At 39.7% G+C, this 18,930-nt stretch overlaps 1 pseudogene; it reads left to right on the top strand.

Annotated features, from left to right (window-relative positions):
- Positions 1 to 13,904: 13,904 nt before the first annotated feature.
- LOC108634823 lies at positions 13,905 to 18,612 on the top strand (annotated as a pseudogene).
- The last annotated feature ends 318 nt before the right edge of the window (positions 18,613 to 18,930 follow it).

Here is an 18,930-nt window from a genome sequence, read left to right as displayed (position 1 = left end):
ATCAAGTAGCTTTGAAATCTCCATGTTCCTTACTGGCCACCCTCTGCTCCTCAAAGGCACCACTTCTTTGACCTATAGCACCAGGGATTCATTTTTCTTTGTTTCAAATTTTAAATAAATAGCATCACACAATAGACTTTCTGTTCCCCTGGTCTTGGTTTTCTTTTAAATAAATGAAATGCATTCTTATTGTATGTAGCTGTAGAACATTCTTTTTCCTTGCTGGGTAGAATTCCCTTGAATGAATGGACTTAGACTTATATGTCTATTTTACTGTGCCTGAAATTTGAGGCTCTTATTTTTCCTTTTTGAATAAGCTGTATATGAACCTGTGTGTGTCTTTCATAGTAATTTCTCTAGGATAGCTGTATCTGTATGTCTAGATATGATATTTTCTGATAGTGCATGTGGTAGTGGTTTAGTTGCTACATGGTATTTAACTCTCACAAACCCATAGACTCTAGCCAACCAGGCTCCACTGTCCGTAAGATTTCCTAGGCAAGAATACGATGTGGGTTAGCATTTTCTTCTCCAGAGGATTTTCCTGACCCAGGGTTCAATCCTGGGTCTCCTCCAACACAGGCAGATATTACTGACTGAGCCATTCTAATATGCAGGGACAGTCAAATGCTTTTTTCAAACTGATTGAAGCAAAGTGTGTTTCCACTAACAGTATGGGCATTTCCATTTCTACCAAACACTTGGCACTGTCAGTCTGTTTCATCATATAACTGAGTAGTACCCTGAAGGGCTTTCCCAGTGACAGACCACTCCCTGCTCACCCCACACAAATGTACCCTGTCTCCTATTTGTAGAAAAACATTAGGTCCTAGACCTTCCACGGGTTTCAAATAACAAATTTAATTATTAGTGAAAAACTGAAGAATCAAGAGAAACATCGAGAAACATCAAGTAAGACAAACAATAATTTGTTTTTGGGTAGTCATGTTCAGTTTTTGCGATCCCATGGACTGTGGCACACCAGGCTTCTCTGTCCTTCACCATCTCCTGGAACTTGCTCCAATTCAACTCCATTGAGTCCTAATCCCATTGAACCATCTCATTCCCTGTCATCCCCTTCTCCTCCTGCCTTCAAAGTTTTCCAGTATTAGGGTGTATTCTAATGAGTCAGCTCTTCCCATAAGGTGGTCAAAGTATTATGCTCCAACTCTCACATCCATACATGACTAGTGGGAAAACCATAGCCTTGACTACATGGACCTTTGTTGGCAAAGTGATATCTCTGCTTTTTTCATGTGCTTTCTAGGTTTGTCACAGCTTTTCTTCCAAGGAGCAAGCATCTTTTAATTTCATGGCTGAAGTCACCATCTGCAGTGGTTTGGGAGCTCAAGAAAATAAATTCTGTCACTGTTACCCTTGTTTTTTCATCTATTTGCCATGAAGTGATGAGACTTTGACTGTGTGAACCACAACAATCTCTGGAAAATACTTAAAGAGATGGGATGCCAGACCATCTGACCACTTCCTGAGAAATCTGTATGCAGGTCAAGAAACAACAGTTAGAACTGGACATGGAATAAGTGACTGGTTCCAAATAGGGAAAGAAGTATGTCAGGATTATATACTGTTGCCCTGCTTATTTATCTTAAATGCAGAGTACATCATGAAAAACACTGGATTGGATGAAGCACAATCTGGAATCAAGATTGCTGGGAGAAATAGTGACAACCTCAGATATGCAGATGATGCCACCCTAATGGCAGAAAATGAAGAGCCTCTTGATGATGGCAAAAGAGGAGAGTGAAATGGCAGGCTTAAAACTCAACATTCAAAAAATGAAGATTGTGACATCGGGTCCCATCACTTTATGGCAAACAAATGGTGAAAAAGTGAAAATAACAGCAGATTTTATTGTCTTGGACTCCAAAATCACTGTGGATGGTGAATGTAGCCACAAAATTAAAAGAAGCTAGCTCCTTGGAAGAAAAGCTATGACAAACATAGACAGAATTAAAAACAAACAAAAAACACAAATCTAAGGCATCACTCTGTCGACCAAAGTTCTTATAATCAAAGCTACAGTGGCTCAGACAGTAAGGAATTCACTTGCAATGTGGGAGACCTGGGTCCGATCATGGGAAGGAAATCCCTGTAGTCCAGTGGTAAGATTCAGTGCTCCCGAATTAGAGCATCAAAGTTCATTCCCTGGTCGGGGAATTAGATCCCACATACTGCAACTAAAAATACCACATGTGACAATTAAAATTCCTGCTCCCACATGCTACAATGAAGATTGAAGAGCCCTTGTGCTGGAACTAAGACCAAGCACAACCAAGTAAATGAATGAATATTTGAAAGAAACAAAGAAAAATATATGAGAATTCCCTGTTGGTTCAGCAGTTAGGACTTGATGCTTTCACTGCCAATGGCCACGGTTCAAAACCTGGTTGTGGAATTAAGATCCCACATGTTCCCTGCCATGACCAAACAAAAACCCAGAAAGATAATTGATGAGTACAGAACTCCAAAGTTTGAAAATGAAGCAATATAATTGCAAACAGGCTGAGGATAGAGTAAAGATTGCCAGGAACCCAAAGTGCAAAAGTTGCACCTCTGTAATTCACAAGCCTCTTTAATGTTGTGGTTTAGGCTCCTCCTACTTCTGCTTCTGAATCTAAATAACTTATTGCTCCTAAGATAAATTATTATGGGGAAAATCATATTTGAACTGAATGATATTGAAAACAGCAAATTTTTGTGACAGAGCTAAGCAGTTTCATGTGTTAATTTGCATTACATTTGAAAAGAAGAAAGGTTGGCAAAACAATGACCTAAGTCAGTGCTATTTACAGACATTTCTGCAGAAGTAGAAAATTTTTAAATAATTGCTACATGTATTCCCTAATAAGGATGATCATCTTTTCACATATATAAATGTTTATGTTTCTTTTCTGTGAGGTGTTCTGTTTATATCCTTTATCTGAATTTTCAAATGGAGTGTTCATCTGGCAGGTTTTTTTGTTTGTTTGTTGGTTGGTTTGTTTGGCCTAGCTGTGAGGCTTAATGGATCTTAGATCTTGAACCATGGATTGACTCTGTCCCCCCTGCAGTAGAAGCACAAATCTCTAACAACCCAATCACTAAGGAATTCTCAATAAAAATATTTTCTATGTCCTTTTCTAATATGCCACTTTGCAAATGTTAAAATGTAGCCAATGTGACTGAGGTATTAAATCTTTGTGTGTGTTCAGCCACTTCAGTCTATCCAACTGTTTGCAACACCATCAGTGTAGTGCACCAGGCTCCTCTGTCCATGGGATTCTCCAGAAAATAATACTGGAGTGGGTTGCCATTTCCCTTTCCAGGGGATCTTCCTGACCGAGGGGTTGAACCCACATCTTTTACATCCCCGGCATTGGCAGGCAGGTTCTTTACCACTAGCACCAACTGGGAAACCTATTAAAATTTTACTTTAATTAATTTAAAATTAAAAGATATGGCTAGAAGAACCAGATCTTCCTTATAAATGAGTTTCAATTAACTTGGATACTCAGTAATTTGTGTATCTCTTAGATATTTTCCTCAAGATGAGATTCCATGCCCCTCCCTGAATGTAGACTGGGTTTAGTGGCTTGTTTCAAAGAACAGAATATGTCAGTAGGAAGGAGACAACTTTATAGCAGAGGAACTAGTGGTAAGTCATGTTGATAGTATGAATCCTTGATGGGGAGTGATGAGAAAGATATTTTCCCTTGGAGGTATAGTTCTAAAATTATATAAGCCCCAGGGCAATCAGGAAACATATCAAACCCATATAGAGAGTCATTCTGCAAAATACCTTTCCCTGAAGGACTCCTGAAAATTGTCAAAAGTCATGAAAAACAAGGAAAGTTTAAGAAACTGCTATAGACCAGAGTAAGCTAAGGGAGGTATCTGTAGCTTTTTGCTATATATCCTCATGCAGTTCAGTATCCTATATGAGAATATGAAACTAGGAAAGAACATTTGTGGAAAAACTGGTAAAATTTGAAAAAAAAAAAAAAAAAACCCTGGAACTTAGTTAAAGGTACCCTACTGAAGATGCTGGAATAATTGTGAAGCATAAAGGAAGTCATTTCACATATATACATTTTAGACATTGTAAGTATTTTCTCTACATAACACCCACTTCATTTTGACTTCACTGAGATGGAAATCTAAAGTATGGTATACTTAACTGAATAGAAATCTTCAAATACAAAGGATCAAAGATATTTAGACAGTGTCATCTGACTGTAATGCAATAATGAGAAATTGACAAAGAAACATCTTTTAAAATGCCATTCACTTGGAAAAATATCAATAACTATATTAATACATAATATATGTCTCTATGGAATTTTCATGCAAGAATACTGGAGCAGATTGCCATTATTTTCTCCAGGGGATCCTCCTGACCTGGGATCAAACCCGGGCCTCTTGAGTCTCCTGCATTGGCTGGAAAGTGATTTACCAGTTGAGTGACCAGGGAAGTCCTTACAATATATAGTCTTGCCTTTAGAAGAGAATATTAGGATATAGTTGGAAGTGAATCATAATGAACAGTCTATTCAGCAAAAATTGTGGGACACAGCCAAATTTGTACGGAGAAACAATGGAAACAGTAACAGATTTTATTTTCTTGGGGGTCTAAAATGATTGTGGATGGTGGCTGCAGCCATGAGCTTAAAAGATATGTGGCCCTTGGAAGAAAAGCTATGACAAACCTAGACAGCATATTAAAAAGCAGAGACATTTCTTTGCTGACAAAGTCCATCTAGTCACAGCTATGGTTTTTCCAGCAGTCATATATGGATGTGACAGTTGGATCATAAAAAAGGTGCAGTGCCGAAGAATTGGTGCTTCTGAACTGTGGTGTTGGAGAAGACTCTTGAGAGTCCCTTGGACAGCAAGATACAACCAGTCAATCCTAAGGGAAATCAACTCTGAATATTCACTGGAAGGACTGATGCTGAATCTGACGATCCAATAGTTTGGCCACCTGATGTGAAAAGCCAACTCATTGGAAAAGACCTTGATGTTGGGAAAGACTGAGGGCAGGAGAAGAAGTGGGCAGCGAAGGATGAGATGTTTGGATAGTATCACCAACTCAATGGACCTGAGTTTGAGCAAACTCGAGGAGACAGTGAAGGACAGGGAAGCCTGGTGTGCTGCATGCAGTCCATGGCATTGCAAAGAGTCCAACATGACTGAGGGACTGAACAACAACAGCAAATTAAGGTAAATTTATAGCATCAGATACAAGAGAAATGAGAGCTACAAATAGTTATCTCAAAAAGTTGTAAAGATGAGCAAGAGAACAAACTTATAGTGATAAGAAGGAATGAAATTATTAAAGAATGAAAAATGAATATAATAGAGAAGAAAATATTGTAACAAAACCAAAACTGTATTCTCCCATATGACTACTAGGAGACTTCCAGCAGAACAGGGCATTTAAAAAAGACTCTGTAAAGGGCCAAAAAAGAAATATTTTAGGCTTTGCGAATATGATCATTGACGATTAAGTTTTCAGCCATAGATAATAACCAAAGAAACTGGCAAGTCCCTGTTTCAACCTAAGGAACCCCGAAAATTGAATTTCACACAATTTTCACGTCAGAAAATAAAATTATTTTCGATTTTCCTCAGCCATTAAGAGTGCAAAGCTCTAAAATTAAAAAAAAAAAAAAAGAAGAAGAAGAAGACGACAAAAAAGTAAAGCTCATTCTCAGCTCACAATAGACTGTGTAAAAACAGGTGAAGGCTGCCCTGCATTAATTGAAATGTAATTCCAAGAGGAGGGGATTCAAAATCCGCTGTATGGTCAAGAACTTGCTTATGGGAGGTCACCCCTGAGGGCTGTGAGTGCTGGACACCATCACTGGACTCACCTGGTAGACTCTGAGGCCATTCTCAGCTCTGTGCCCTGGCGACTGTGCCATCTGTTTTTTCCTTTCTTCCCGGTCGGTGAGCTGAGCAATCTGGACCCAAGACCCTTGAGATTCAGATTCAGCCTGACCACGCCCACAGCGGGTGTTTTGGGTGGTGGTGGTGGTGGTCCATCGCCCGCATATGCGCCGGACTCAGCCTGGTGGCCAATCAGATTGCAGGCGCCAACACCTGGCAGCCAATCATCGGAGGCAGCCGGCAAGCCTGTAGGGGGAGCTGAGGTGGCGCCCCAGACCTGAGGAGGCCTCATCCCCTCAGGCTCGCCTCCTTGGGCTTAATCCGGGAACTGCTTAGGGCAGGTAAGCAGCCAGCAGTTCTGGCACCTCCGCCAACAGCGACCCGTAAGGACTGAAGCGCGGTGCAGCCAAAGCGCTGCCTGAGGGCCAAAGGGAGGGTTTCTCGGGTCCCCTCTCGCACCGGGCCTTGCTCCCAGGAGGGAGCCTGCGGCCGGACCCACAGGCCCCAGGCCCTTTTTGCCCTCTCCCCTCTCTAGTCTGGGCGGGCTCTGCTCTCTAGCAGCTTTCCTGCCTGGGGGGTGGGACAAACCAGATCGGGGAAAGGGGCTCTTAGGCTCCTGACCGGCCACCACCCAGCTCTTCTGTTGAACCTAATGTACTTAAACACACACACACAAATCTTCACGGCCCAACCCAGTTCTGCACCCAGGCACAGTCAGGCGGGCGCTGCCAAAAAAAAAAAAAAATCTATCTAGTCGCCTCTTCACTGCCCTGGTGCTTTGGTCGTTTTCCTGTTTCCTCTGCCTCTCCTCGGACTCCAGGGCTGTCCCTGGGGGCCCCGAAATTCAGGCCTTTGGTTCGGGAAGTTGGCAGATGACATATTTGTTTGTTACTGAGAGAAGGGAGGTGGGAGGAAGAAGCTCAGGGAAGAGGAGTTCAGTCACTTGCTCTGGTTTAGTGTGAGACGCCTGGTCAGCATCCGTAGGGTAGGACCGGGTAGGGCCTGGGACGATAGAATGTTCCCGGAACAGGTGATTCACCCTGACCTTTCCCTCTGCTCGCCTCCAGGATGTGACCATTTCCTGCCTGGGAGGTCTCAAGCACTCAGGTTTTCAGTGGGCCCCTGAGGTAAGGTGACAAACATCTTTACAATAAGGGATAAAGTTGTGGCTTTCTTATCTTCCGTTTTTCTCCTTTCATTCGTGGGCTGACACGTTCCTGTTGAGAGAGAGTATTCCTGACTGGGGATTAGCTGACCCTGATTGCGGGTGCTGACTTCAGGGGAGTCAGGGTTTCAGGTTTGCAGCTTTCCAAGTTGCAACCTTAAAAACAGGCAGGGTGACTTGCTTTCTCCTGCCTTCTTGGAAGAAAAAAAAGTAAGAGCACCATGGGTTTTAAGCTGTGTAGAGCTGACTCCTACCACTTGGTGAGGCTAAAATGGGGCAATACACATATCCTAAGGTTTTAGCTACAAAAGCAAAGCAATGCAGGTGTGGGAGTTCCCTTGTGGCCTGGTGATGAGGATTCTGGGCTTTCACTGCAGTGGTCTGGATTCAATCTCTGGTCAGGGAACTGAGACCCCCACAAGCCAAGCAGCATGGCCAAATGAATAAATGAATAAAGTGGTTCATTCAGAGAAAATGTGTTGTGATTTAACATGTTTACATGGGATTGCTTGCTCCTTTCTGTACCCTTAAGGGCTTTATTTCGTTAAGTGAACTCCGCTGGATGGGGGCGAGGGACCATCTGAGTTCATTTCATGTGAGTAAACAAGAATATAGATAGCTCTATGCCCAGCAACTTGTGCTTACAGCTGTGTTGTATACTTATCTTGCTGGTACAGCTTTGAACTCCACAGCATGTTTTGTTTTAGTCGCAACATGTAGGTTCATAGGATATTAGTTCCCCAACCAGGGATCCAACAGAGGATCCTGGCAGTTAGAGGACTGAGTCCTAACCAAACCACTGGACTGCCAGGCAACTCCTGTTTTTAGGTGCTTTGGTTTGTGTGTGTGTGTGTGTGTGTGTGTGTGTGTGCATATGTGTGTTTAATTTTTGCTATATTTATACAAGAACTCTTCTGTGTGTAAGTATGATGTGAATGGTATTATAGCTTGAGATGTTTGTGTTATACATATTTTCTCAAAACTGAATAGTTTGAAAGAACTTAACATTGTTATCTCTTGGCCTAAGATCTCTCTTGAGGTAGTAGTCAAGTTTTTATCTGGCTTGACAACCTCTGAAGACTTGGCTTGTTGAGTCTAAGCTCTCTCACTTGGCTGTACTCATGAAGCCTCAGTTCCTCCTTCTGTGGGCCTCTCCAAGGGGCTTCTCTTGTGGAGGCTGCTGTCTTTTCTCAGAATGAGTGATTCAGGACAGCACTTGTACTCATGATAAAGTGCAGAGTCTTTTTTCAGATGTTACACATCTTCACTTCTGTATTTGCTTAGTCTCACAGGTCAACCCTGTGATAGATTAAGAGAGAACTACACAAGGGTGGGAATATCAGGAGATTCGATTCACTTGAAGGCTGGTTACCATACCCATTAATCCACCATGCCAGCCTTTCTTCATATGATCTCAGTTCTGTTACTGTGAGCAAATTATTTGGCTTGTGTACTCTTCTTGTGTGCTACTGCTACTGCTAAGTCGTTTCAGTCATGTCTGACTCTCTGCAATCACATGGACAGCAGCCACCAGGCTCTCCCATTCCTGGGATTCTCCAGGCAAGAACACTGGGGTGGGTTGCCGTTTGCTTCTCCACTGCATGAGAGTCAAAAGTGAAACTGAAGTCGCTCAGTCATGTCCGACTGTTCGAAACCCCATGGACTGCGGCCTGCCAGGCTCCTCTGTCCGTGGGAATTTCCAGGTAAGAGTACTGGTTTGGGTTTCCATTGCCTTCTCCAGCTTGTGTGCTCTCCAGCTTGATCTACTCAATTCTTGATCTACTCAGTTCTAGACCTACTCATTTCTTGATATTCTAGCAAGTCTCCTCTTTGTCCTGGATTAAGATTTCTGTTTCTCTGGATGGTTCCCATCAGCAAACAGACTAACTATAATGTGACCTCTCATTAAAAATCCATCTTTTGGTGACACATCCTGCTTCTGCTGCTTTTATTTCATATTTGCTTATTATAGACTTCTGCAGAGTTGTTCATAGACTTTGTTATCTCGAGTTCTCTCATTTTCTTTTAAAGCCACTCTTGTCAAGGCCACAAGTGAATTTCAATGTTTAACTCAGTGGTCAATCTTTAGTTGTTATTTTATTTAACTTATTGGCAGCCTTTATCAGAGTAGTTCATTCCCTCCTCCCTGAAAAAAATGTTTCACTTGGATTACAGAGTGCTTCTCTTTCCTGCTTCTCTTCCACCTACAGTTCTCCCACATACAATGTGTGACCTTTGTGTCTGGCTTTATTCAGATGTCATATTTTCTTTTTAAATATTTATGTACTTAGCTATGTGGCATGTGGGATCTTAGTTCCCAACCCAGGGATGGAACCTGTGGAGAGTCTTAAATAGTGGATCTCCAGCAAAGTCCCATAGTTTGTGTATTTTCAAGATTCATCCATTTTATGGCTGTATAGCAGTGAATGTTTTTGTTTTATTTTTATGGCTGAATATGGTATATGAATATGGTAAATGGCTTCCACATAGTCCATTGTGAGCATATACCACAGTTTGTTAATCCATTCATCAATTAATGGATAATACTTGGATGGTGTACTCTTTGTGGGTATTGTGAGTAATGTTGCTGTGAACACTGATTTTGCATGGACTGAACATTTTCAGTTTTTATGGATATATACAAAAGAGGGAAATTGCTGGATCATATGGCTACTCTATATTTAATTTTTGAGTTACTGACAAACCACTTTTCCAAAGTGGTTGTACCATTTTACAGCAATTATGTCAACAATATCTGAAGATTCCTTTTCTCCACATCCTCTGCAGCCCTTGTTATTATTCCTCTTTTTGATTGCGTGTGAAGTAGTATGGGTGTGAAGTAGTATCTCAGTGAGACTAATTTACATTTTGCTAGGTGCTTCCCTGGTGTCTCAGAAGGTAAAGTATCTACCTGCAATGCAGGAGACCTGGGTTTGATTCCTGGGTCAGGAAGATCCCCTTGAGAAGGAAATGGCAATCCACTCCAGCACTCTTGCCTGGAAAATCCCATGGACAGAGGAGCCTGATAGGGGTTGCAAAGAGTCGGAAATGTCTATTCAAATTCTTTTCCTGGTTGTTAAATGCATTTTTTTTAAATTGGTGTAGGAAACATCTAACTTAAATTTTTACCATTTTAACCATTTTTCCATGCTAACTATTTCACAAACTTTCATCACCCTTTTGGAGAAAGAAATGGAAACCCACCCCAGTATTCTTGCCTGGAGAATCCCATGGAGAAGGGAGCCTGGTGAGCTTTAGTCCATGGGGATGCAAAGTTGGGCCAACTGTGTGACTAACACATACACACAGACATAGTCACAGTGTTGTTTTGTTGTTGTTGTCATTTTTTAAACTGTGCTATGCAGCTTGAATGACAGTTCCCTGTTTGAGGACCATACCCAGGCCCCTGATAGGAAACCATGGAGTCCCAACCTCTGAACTACAAGGGAATTCCTTATCACATTGTTATGAAACAGATCTCTACACCTTTAGATCTTGCAAAATTGAAACTCTATACCCATCACCTGTCCCATTAAACAACAACTACTCTTTTCTTCCCTGTTTTCCTAGACCATGAACTCCATCATTCTTTTTTGTTTCCTTTCTATTGCTTGACTGTTAGCTATTTCATACAAATAGAAACTTACAGTATTTGTCTTTTTTCATGACTGGCTTATTTCATTTGGCTTGATGTCCGAAATGATCATGCATGTTGTAGCATGTGACACAATTTTCTTTATATGGCTAAATAATGTTTCATTGTATGTATATATCACATTTGATGGACATTTAGATGCTTCCACCTCTTAGTTGTTGTGACTAGTGCTGCTGTGAGCATGGCTGTGCAAATATCTCAAGACCCCATGTTAACTTCTTTTGAATTTATATCCTGAAGTGGAATTGCTGAGTCATGTGTCAGTTCTATTATTTAATTTTTCAAGGAGCCTTTAAACTGTTTTCTGTAGCAGTTGCACGATTTTAAAACCTATCCATGACACACAAGGATCCAGTTTCTGTACATGCTTGCCAACAGTTGTCCTTTCCTTTCCTTCACTTTACCTTTCCTTCCCTTCCCTTTACATTTCCTTTCCTTCATTTGTAAACACACACACATGCACACACACTTTTTTTCATATCCTTTTCCATTATTGTTTATCACAAATTCCTTGTGCTATACAGTATGATCTTGTTTATTCTATATATTATAGTTTGCATCTGCTAATCACAAGCTCCCAATCTATGCCTGCCTCCTTTCCCCTCTTGGTAATCACATAGTCTGCTCTCTATGTCTGTGAGTCTGTTTCTGTTTCATAGATAAGTTCATTTGTGTCATATTTTAGAGTCCATGTAAGTGATACCATACGACATTTGTCTTTCTTTTTTTTTAATTTTTATTTTTACTATATTTTACTTTACAGTACTGTATTGGTTTTGCCATACACTGACATGAATCCACCATGGGTGCACATGAGTTCCCAATCCTGAACCCCCATCCCACCTCCCACTCCATATCATCTCTCTGGATCACCCCTGTGCACCAGCCCCAAGCATCCTGTATCCTGCATTGAACATAGACTGGCGATTCATTTCTTACATGATAGTGTACATGTTTAAGAGCCATTCTCCCAAATTATCCCACCCTCTCCCTCTCCCTCAGAGTTCAAAAGTCCGTTCTATACATCTGTGTCTCTTTTCCTGTCTTGCATACAGGGTTATCATTACCATCTTTCTAAATTCCATATATATGTGTTAGTATACTGTATTGATGTTTCTCTTTCTGGCTTACTTCGCTCCAGTTTCATCCATCTCATTAGAATTGATTCATATAAATTCTGTAAGTAATAAATGCTGGAGAGGGTGCGGAGAAAAGGGAACCCTCAGTTGGTGGGAATGCAAACTAGAACAGCCACTATGGAGAACAGTGAGGAGATTCCTTTAAAAATTGCAAATAGAACTGCCGTATGACCCAGCAGTCCCACTGCTGGGCATACACACCGAGGAAACCAGAACTGAAAGAGACACATGTACCCCAATGTTCATCGCAGCACTGTTTATAATAGCCAGGACGTGGAAACAACCTAGATGTCCATCAACAGATGAATGGATAAGAAAGCTGTGGTACATATACACAATGGAGTATTACTCAGCCATTAAAAAGAACATATTGTCTTTCTCTTTCTGACTTCCTAAGTATTATTTTTAATGCTTCTGTAGATTCAAGTATTTACTTAACTTCATTTTCAGAACATTTGTTGCTACTGTATAGAAATGTGATAGAGTTTTAAAATATTTGTCTTCTATTCTGCAAGCCTGATATTAATTCTAATACTTGTGGTATCTTCAAGATTTTCAATATACAAAAGTCTGTTATCTCCAATATACTTTGACTTTTTCCTTTCCATTCTGAAGACTGTTTTTTTTTTTCTTTTTTTTTTTTCAACAACAGCAACAATTCCTTTTTGTTACCTGATTGCTCTAGTTACAGAACTGCCAGTATAATGTTGAGCCAGTGTGTGTAATATACTTCCTCGTGTTGTTCCCAGTCTTAGAGGGAAAGCTTTCAGTTTCTCATTATTAAGTATGATGTTAGCGTGGGCCTTTTATAGGTACCCTTTGATTGAGAAAGTTCTCTTCTGTTCTTAGTTATTAAGTGTTTTTCTAACCCCTGTTATGAGAAGGTGCTAGACTGAGGGAAATGCTTTTTCTGCAGGCAGATGTGTTTCTTGTTTTATTGTTTTAAAATGGCATAATGTTGATTGACTTTCATATAATGAACCAACTTTGCATACCTCCATAAATCCCATGTGATACAGTCTTTTTTATATATTGTTAGATTTTGTTTGCCAGTATTTTGTTGAGGACTCTTTCACCTGTATTCATAAGGGATATCAGGTGTGTGTGTGTGTGTGAAGTCTCTGTCTGATATTGGTATGAGAGAAATACTGGCATCACTTTGTCTGCTATGTGGGGAAGGGACCTGTGGAGTAAAGGATGAAGCATTGTTGGATTTAAGTTTAGCCAGGATTAGAGGGAGAAATTTAGGATATATCAGTGTGGAGCTGGGGTGAGATTATCAAGAGAGTTCATTCTCAATTTCCTAGGCCTGTGTTAAATGCTTGACATTGAATTATGCTGTTTGTTAACTATATATAGATACTTTATACTTTGAATTTGCTGCCTATTTTCTTTATTAACATTTATGAAATTAGAATTTGTGACTCAGTTGTAATGTGCATTTAAGATACATTTTCTTCCAATTTTACTACAAAACAAGATGCCATTGCATAGCTTATGGCTTTTAGAAAGAGCTGTTAACCTTGTCTAAGAAATAAGGATGTTTGTCTTGAAGATACAGAAACACATTTAAAAGTTATAAATTTGCCCAAGAAGATGCAACTGGTGTGTGGTTAACTTAGAATTCCAACTTAATCTTCTTTGACTCCAAAATCCATGTTTCTAAACACTGTACAGCAGTGCTTTTGTAAAAATACTCATCCTTTACATGTGATTTCACCTAATGATCAGTGGTGTTGGGTTTTTGTTTTTTTTTTTCCTTCCACTTTTTAAATAGAAGAGATTAAAATGAACATGGGACAAAGCTATGATTCTAGAGCCATATAGACTTATAGTCATAGGTATTTCAACTGTCATTGAGTGTCTTTGACACTCAGTGTCTTTGTCTGTAAGATAAAGGTGTTTATAACTACCCTAGAGTTTTGGAGATAATCAAATAGCACATTTTTCTGTACTTAACTAATATGTAGTATGTTTATACTTAGGTGGCAGTTTGTATTAAGGAAGCACTGGGACTTGTGGCCGCACCCTCTAAGAATAAAAAAGTATTAAAAATATGGAACCATCATGTGTATTACGTGAAGAAGAACAAGAGCCAGAACTACGGAAAAGCGAGGGAGAAACCAAATAGATGATGATGATGATGAAGTGATCTTGGTTGGAGTGGAACATGTAAATGAAGATGCTAATGTGATCTTTGTTGGGATGACCTGAACTTCAAAACCAGTCATCTCAAACATACTGAACAGAGTTACCCCAGGTTCTTGTTCAAGGAGAAAAAGGTATGGTCACTTCAGGAAAGGTAACGCTCACAAATTACAGCCTGTTAGTTATGTGACTCCTACATCAGAAGCAAAGACTGTCTTGCCAGTTTCTGACACTGAATCAAGATCAACAGATAGTCCTATTATTATTGAACCTTTGTCTCAAGCTGATTATAAAAATATTTCACCACAAATAGTGCATAATAGCTTTTCAAAGGAGTTATGTTCTTCTTTGATTACTTTCACAAGTTCATTGCAACATCCAGTAGAATCAGCAGTTTCTACAGGAGATATGAATAAAAGTCCTCATGTATGAAAGCGGCTTTCCACTTCTGAAACAAATAGCACAAATCCCAAAAGGACTAAGCTCAGTGATGGCATTATAGGGGAACATTCTTTAGGTTTTTCCCCTTCAGGTATTTTTCATACAGTGACCACTCAGCAAAGCACACCAGACCGTGTCCATACCTCACTAAGCCACGCTCAGAATGGAGAACCTTGTCCGACACCTTTTCCAAAGGACAATGTTCATTGCAAGCCTGTAAGACCTTTAGGGGAAAATGGACTGACAAAAACTGATTTTCCAAGTTTAGCAAGTCCAAACAAGATTGTTGATCCCGCAGAAAGAAATCTGATTGTGTTACTTCATGACTTCTACTACGGAGAACATATAGGAGTTAGGCAGCCAAAACCGAAGACTCACACAGCCTTTAAATGCCTCAGCTGCTTGAAAGTTCTAAAAAATGTCAAGTTTATGAATCACATGAAGCACCATTTGGAACTTGAGAGGCAGAGAGGTGACAGCTGGAAAAACCACACCACCTGCCAGCATTGCCTCCGCCAGTTTCCTACTCCCTTCCAGCTGCAGTGTCACATTGAAAGTGCCCACACTCCCCAGGAGCCCTCCGCAGTCTGTCACATCTGTGGGTTGTCATTTGAGACAGATCAGGTTCTCTTACAGCACATGAAAGACAATCATAAGCCTGGTGAAATGCCCTATGTATGCCAGGTTTGCAATTACAGATTATCATTTTTTGCAGATGTGGATGGACATTTCAGAGCATACCATGGTAACACTTAAGAATTTGCCCATTTTGTCTCAAAATTTTTAAAACTGCAACACCATACAGATGTCATTATAGAGGGCACTGGGAAAAGAGTTTTCACCAGTGTCCAAGTGTTGGCTACAGTTTTTAACTTTCAAAGAGAAAAGGGAGCACAAGACCCAGTGTCATCAAATGGTTAAGAAGCCTAAGCAGCTAGAAGGATTATCTCCTGAAACAAAAGTTGTTATTCAGGTATCACTGGATCCCCTTCAACCAGGATTGCTGGAAGTAGCATCCATTATTGTGAACACATCTGATTCTGAATCATCACCTCCCAAATCTAAAAGTAGGAGGTCAAAAAAAGAAAAAAAAGTTAATTCTACTTTCAGTAAGTCTGAAGTAAGTATTTTAGTCAAAGTTAAAAACCCCATTAAAAACAAAAAAATAAAATTATAGCATTATTCAATAATATCAAATATAGGGAAACCGATGGATAATTTATGTGATTTTGTTTTAAATACAGGAAGTACAGTTTTGTTTGATCTGCATATTGAGGTGTATTATCTTTTTTCATATTTTTTCATATAATTATCTTAACATGTAAAAAGAATGTGTGCATATGTGTGGTATTTCGTGTTACTTGTAAGTTCGAAAGCTCTACTATACATACAATCTGTAGAGTGTTTTAGCAACGTAATTTTCAACTGCTTTCATGCCTTGAAGATCTCAGTATCAACTATATAGCCTGATTTGAATGTCACTCTCTGCAGTGCCTCTTGTGCTGAGCTAACATAACCTGGCTCTGAAAGCGTGCTGTGGAGAAGGTGATGGAGAAGCCATGATGTGAGCTTGGACCAGACACAGGATTTAATCAGTGAAGAGCTATGGCTTCTTGTCCCAGTTGAGGAAGAGGCATATATTCACTCCAGGCATAGAGCCAAGGTAGAAGGAACCCTGTCTCAGAGTGTTTTTACCTAGCCCAGGGACATCTCAAGGAAGCCAACCGTTAAAATGCCTGTTTGGTGAGAGACCCTTGCAAGCATCAAGCAGGCCCTGTGTATCATTGACTGCAGTTGGAGAAGCAGAGATAGTTAATGGAATGAGACCTGGTACCTGTGGACCTCCTGTTGAGTGATCAAAAGGGGAATTTGATTCATTTCTTCCCCTTTCCAATTTGGCGGGCCTATAGTTACAATGAGGTAGCCATATCTGTGTCAGACACAGTAGTAAAGCAAGTTAAAATGCCCAAAGAAAAAAGAGCCTTGACATCCACTTTGATTTGTAGTGGACCCATAGTTTTAACTGAAAAGGATCAAACACAGGGAATCTGTTCAGATTTTGAATTGGGCTAAATTGAGTTCTCTTACCCTTAAGCTACAATGGAGTTGTCCAAGAATAGTAAATGTAGTGGATAAAAATAGTCCAGGGTGATTAAATCATTTTTAGAACTTTTCCTTACCTTTTCCAGTTACATGTGTCTTACCCTAGTTGAACATGTGAAGATTTAATTTTTGTATCACTTGGACACTTTATGATACAGTTAACAGGTAATTCTTTGCATGTGTAATTTCCCATTGTATCAAACTAATACTGAGTTTCAGTCTTACTTGACACAGTCTAATGTGTAAGAATTGTCTCATTTATTTCAGTAATTATCAGGTCATAGAGTTATCCTTCCTTCTAATCTGTTATCCAACCATCTAATCTGTGATTATACTTGTGGAAACCTGTTTTCTTGTGGTCTCCAAGGGCTCTTTCACACACCTGTGGGGTAACCTCCAAGTATTGGTTCCTGAACATCAGCACACTTGGCTGCCTCCGTAGGTTCTTGAAGTTGAGTCTCCTCCTGGAGTTGAATGTAACCCCTTCTCCACTTCTGGCACAGATACCTAGCAATCTCTGTGCACCTTTCAAGGAAGGTGGGATCCTGTCTGTAGACCTGTGCCAGGAGAAACCTCTCCGTTTCCTCTTCCTTTCTCCTCCTCTTTGTCTCTCCCCACTCTCCCCCTCCTCAATTTATTTAAATCCTCTAAGTTTTCACAAAATGCTGGAAAGTGCTAATCATCAAGGGGTTAGCATCCCTCTCAGAACTGAAGAGGAAGGACTACTGCTGATTAAGCTGTAGTAAGTCTATTGTCTCCATTTTAGGTAATTTTCTGAGTGTAAATTCAAATTCAGATAAATTGTATTTATTTACTCAGAGCTTGATTGATTTATTTGCACTTTGAATATTTTACTAGGCGTTTCCAGTTGTTTACTTGGGCCAAAGCACTTTGCTAAGTGTCAGCTTAAACCACTTTTAGGTGTATAAAGAGTGTGTGTGTGTTCTGGTCTCAGGTGAAAACTCTATGTATAAATAAATATGCTGACTATTGCATTCTTATCTCCTTTCTTCGATTTCTATAGTAAAAATACGAAATGTTTAGTTATGTGTTTTTATTGTTGCTTAGTATTATCAACACTGTTACTGTTAGTTGCTGTGAAGTATGCTCCTAAGGAGTACAAGTTGTATTTATTGCCAAATAAAAAGGTTCCAGCAATATGGTCCCTGACTGCTTCCTCTCTTCCATTCTCTGTCCTTCTACTCTATTTTCCCCACTAATGTACTCTTTATGACAACACTGGCCTTGGTTTTCCTCAAATTCCATTTCTTACCGATCCAAAGACTGCAAGTGCTGTTCTTCTAGAAATGCTCTTCCCCTAGGCCTGCATGGCTTGCTACCTCCCTTGTTTGAGCTTCACCAATGCTCTTCAAATAAAACAATCAAATCTCCAACCCCCTGTCTTTCCTTCTCCTCCCTAAAGGCACTTTAAGTCTCTATCCTCTTCCCTCTCCAGCCTAAATTTCCTAGATTTTCACACACACACACACACACACACACACACACACACACACACACACACAAAGGAAGAGATAATAACATCAGGGCTTTGCTTCTTAGAATTAACTTGAGTCAGTTTCTGTGCCTGCAAATAAGATAGTTAATAGTGAGTTGAGTTCTTTCAGGAGCTTCCACTGTTTTATTGATACCTCTATATTTTGTTCACCCAATGACACTTTGTTTTCTTTACAAATATATTGAATATCTGTCAAGATTACTATTTTGTTATTGCCCTTTGTGAATTTCCTTGTCTGCTTTGCTTGTTCTTTCAGGTAAAATTTATTATTTTATTAATGGTGCCAAAACATTGTAAGTAAAATTAGTATTTGTTGAAATATTTTTTAAAAAATATTTCTTCTGTTTGTCTTTTTACATATAATATGGCATATTTTTATTTTTTTAAATAATTCTATTGTGTTGGCCAGTTCTAAACTTCTAAACAGTGATATGTAAATGGGTTTTCTTGTTCTGAGTACCATCAAAAGCAATGAGTATCTGGCTTAATAAATTTCCGTTTCTGTTTTTAGATCTTAAAGAGAATTGTTTTATTGGATAGTTTACAACATTTTTGAGACATTTACTTTTCTTTTCTTCTCCCTTCCTTTCCTTTTCTTCCCTTGTCTCTCTTCCTCTTTCCTTCCCTTTCTTTCCCCAGGTTTTTGCTTGACTTGACCTTTCCTGAAACAAAAGTAATTCCACTCAGAGTTGAATATTATCCTCTCAGAATCCCATTTCTTTTCTTATTTCTAGTATTGGAATTAACCTCCTTTTCCTCTTATTAGATTTGCCACAGTTGTATCAATTTTTCTGGTTTTCTTTTTCCAAGAAGCAGCTCTTGTTTTATTATCCCCAAAAGTTTTATTTTTGTTGTTTTCTATTTCTGTTTCAAT

The sequence above is a fragment of the Capra hircus genome, unplaced genomic scaffold (assembly GCF_001704415.2).
Source record: "Capra hircus breed San Clemente unplaced genomic scaffold, ASM170441v1, whole genome shotgun sequence".
Lineage (NCBI taxonomy): Eukaryota > Metazoa > Chordata > Mammalia > Artiodactyla > Bovidae > Capra > Capra hircus.
The sequence above is the reverse complement of the archived record's forward strand: the minus strand, read 5'-3'. Positions and strand labels throughout refer to the sequence as shown.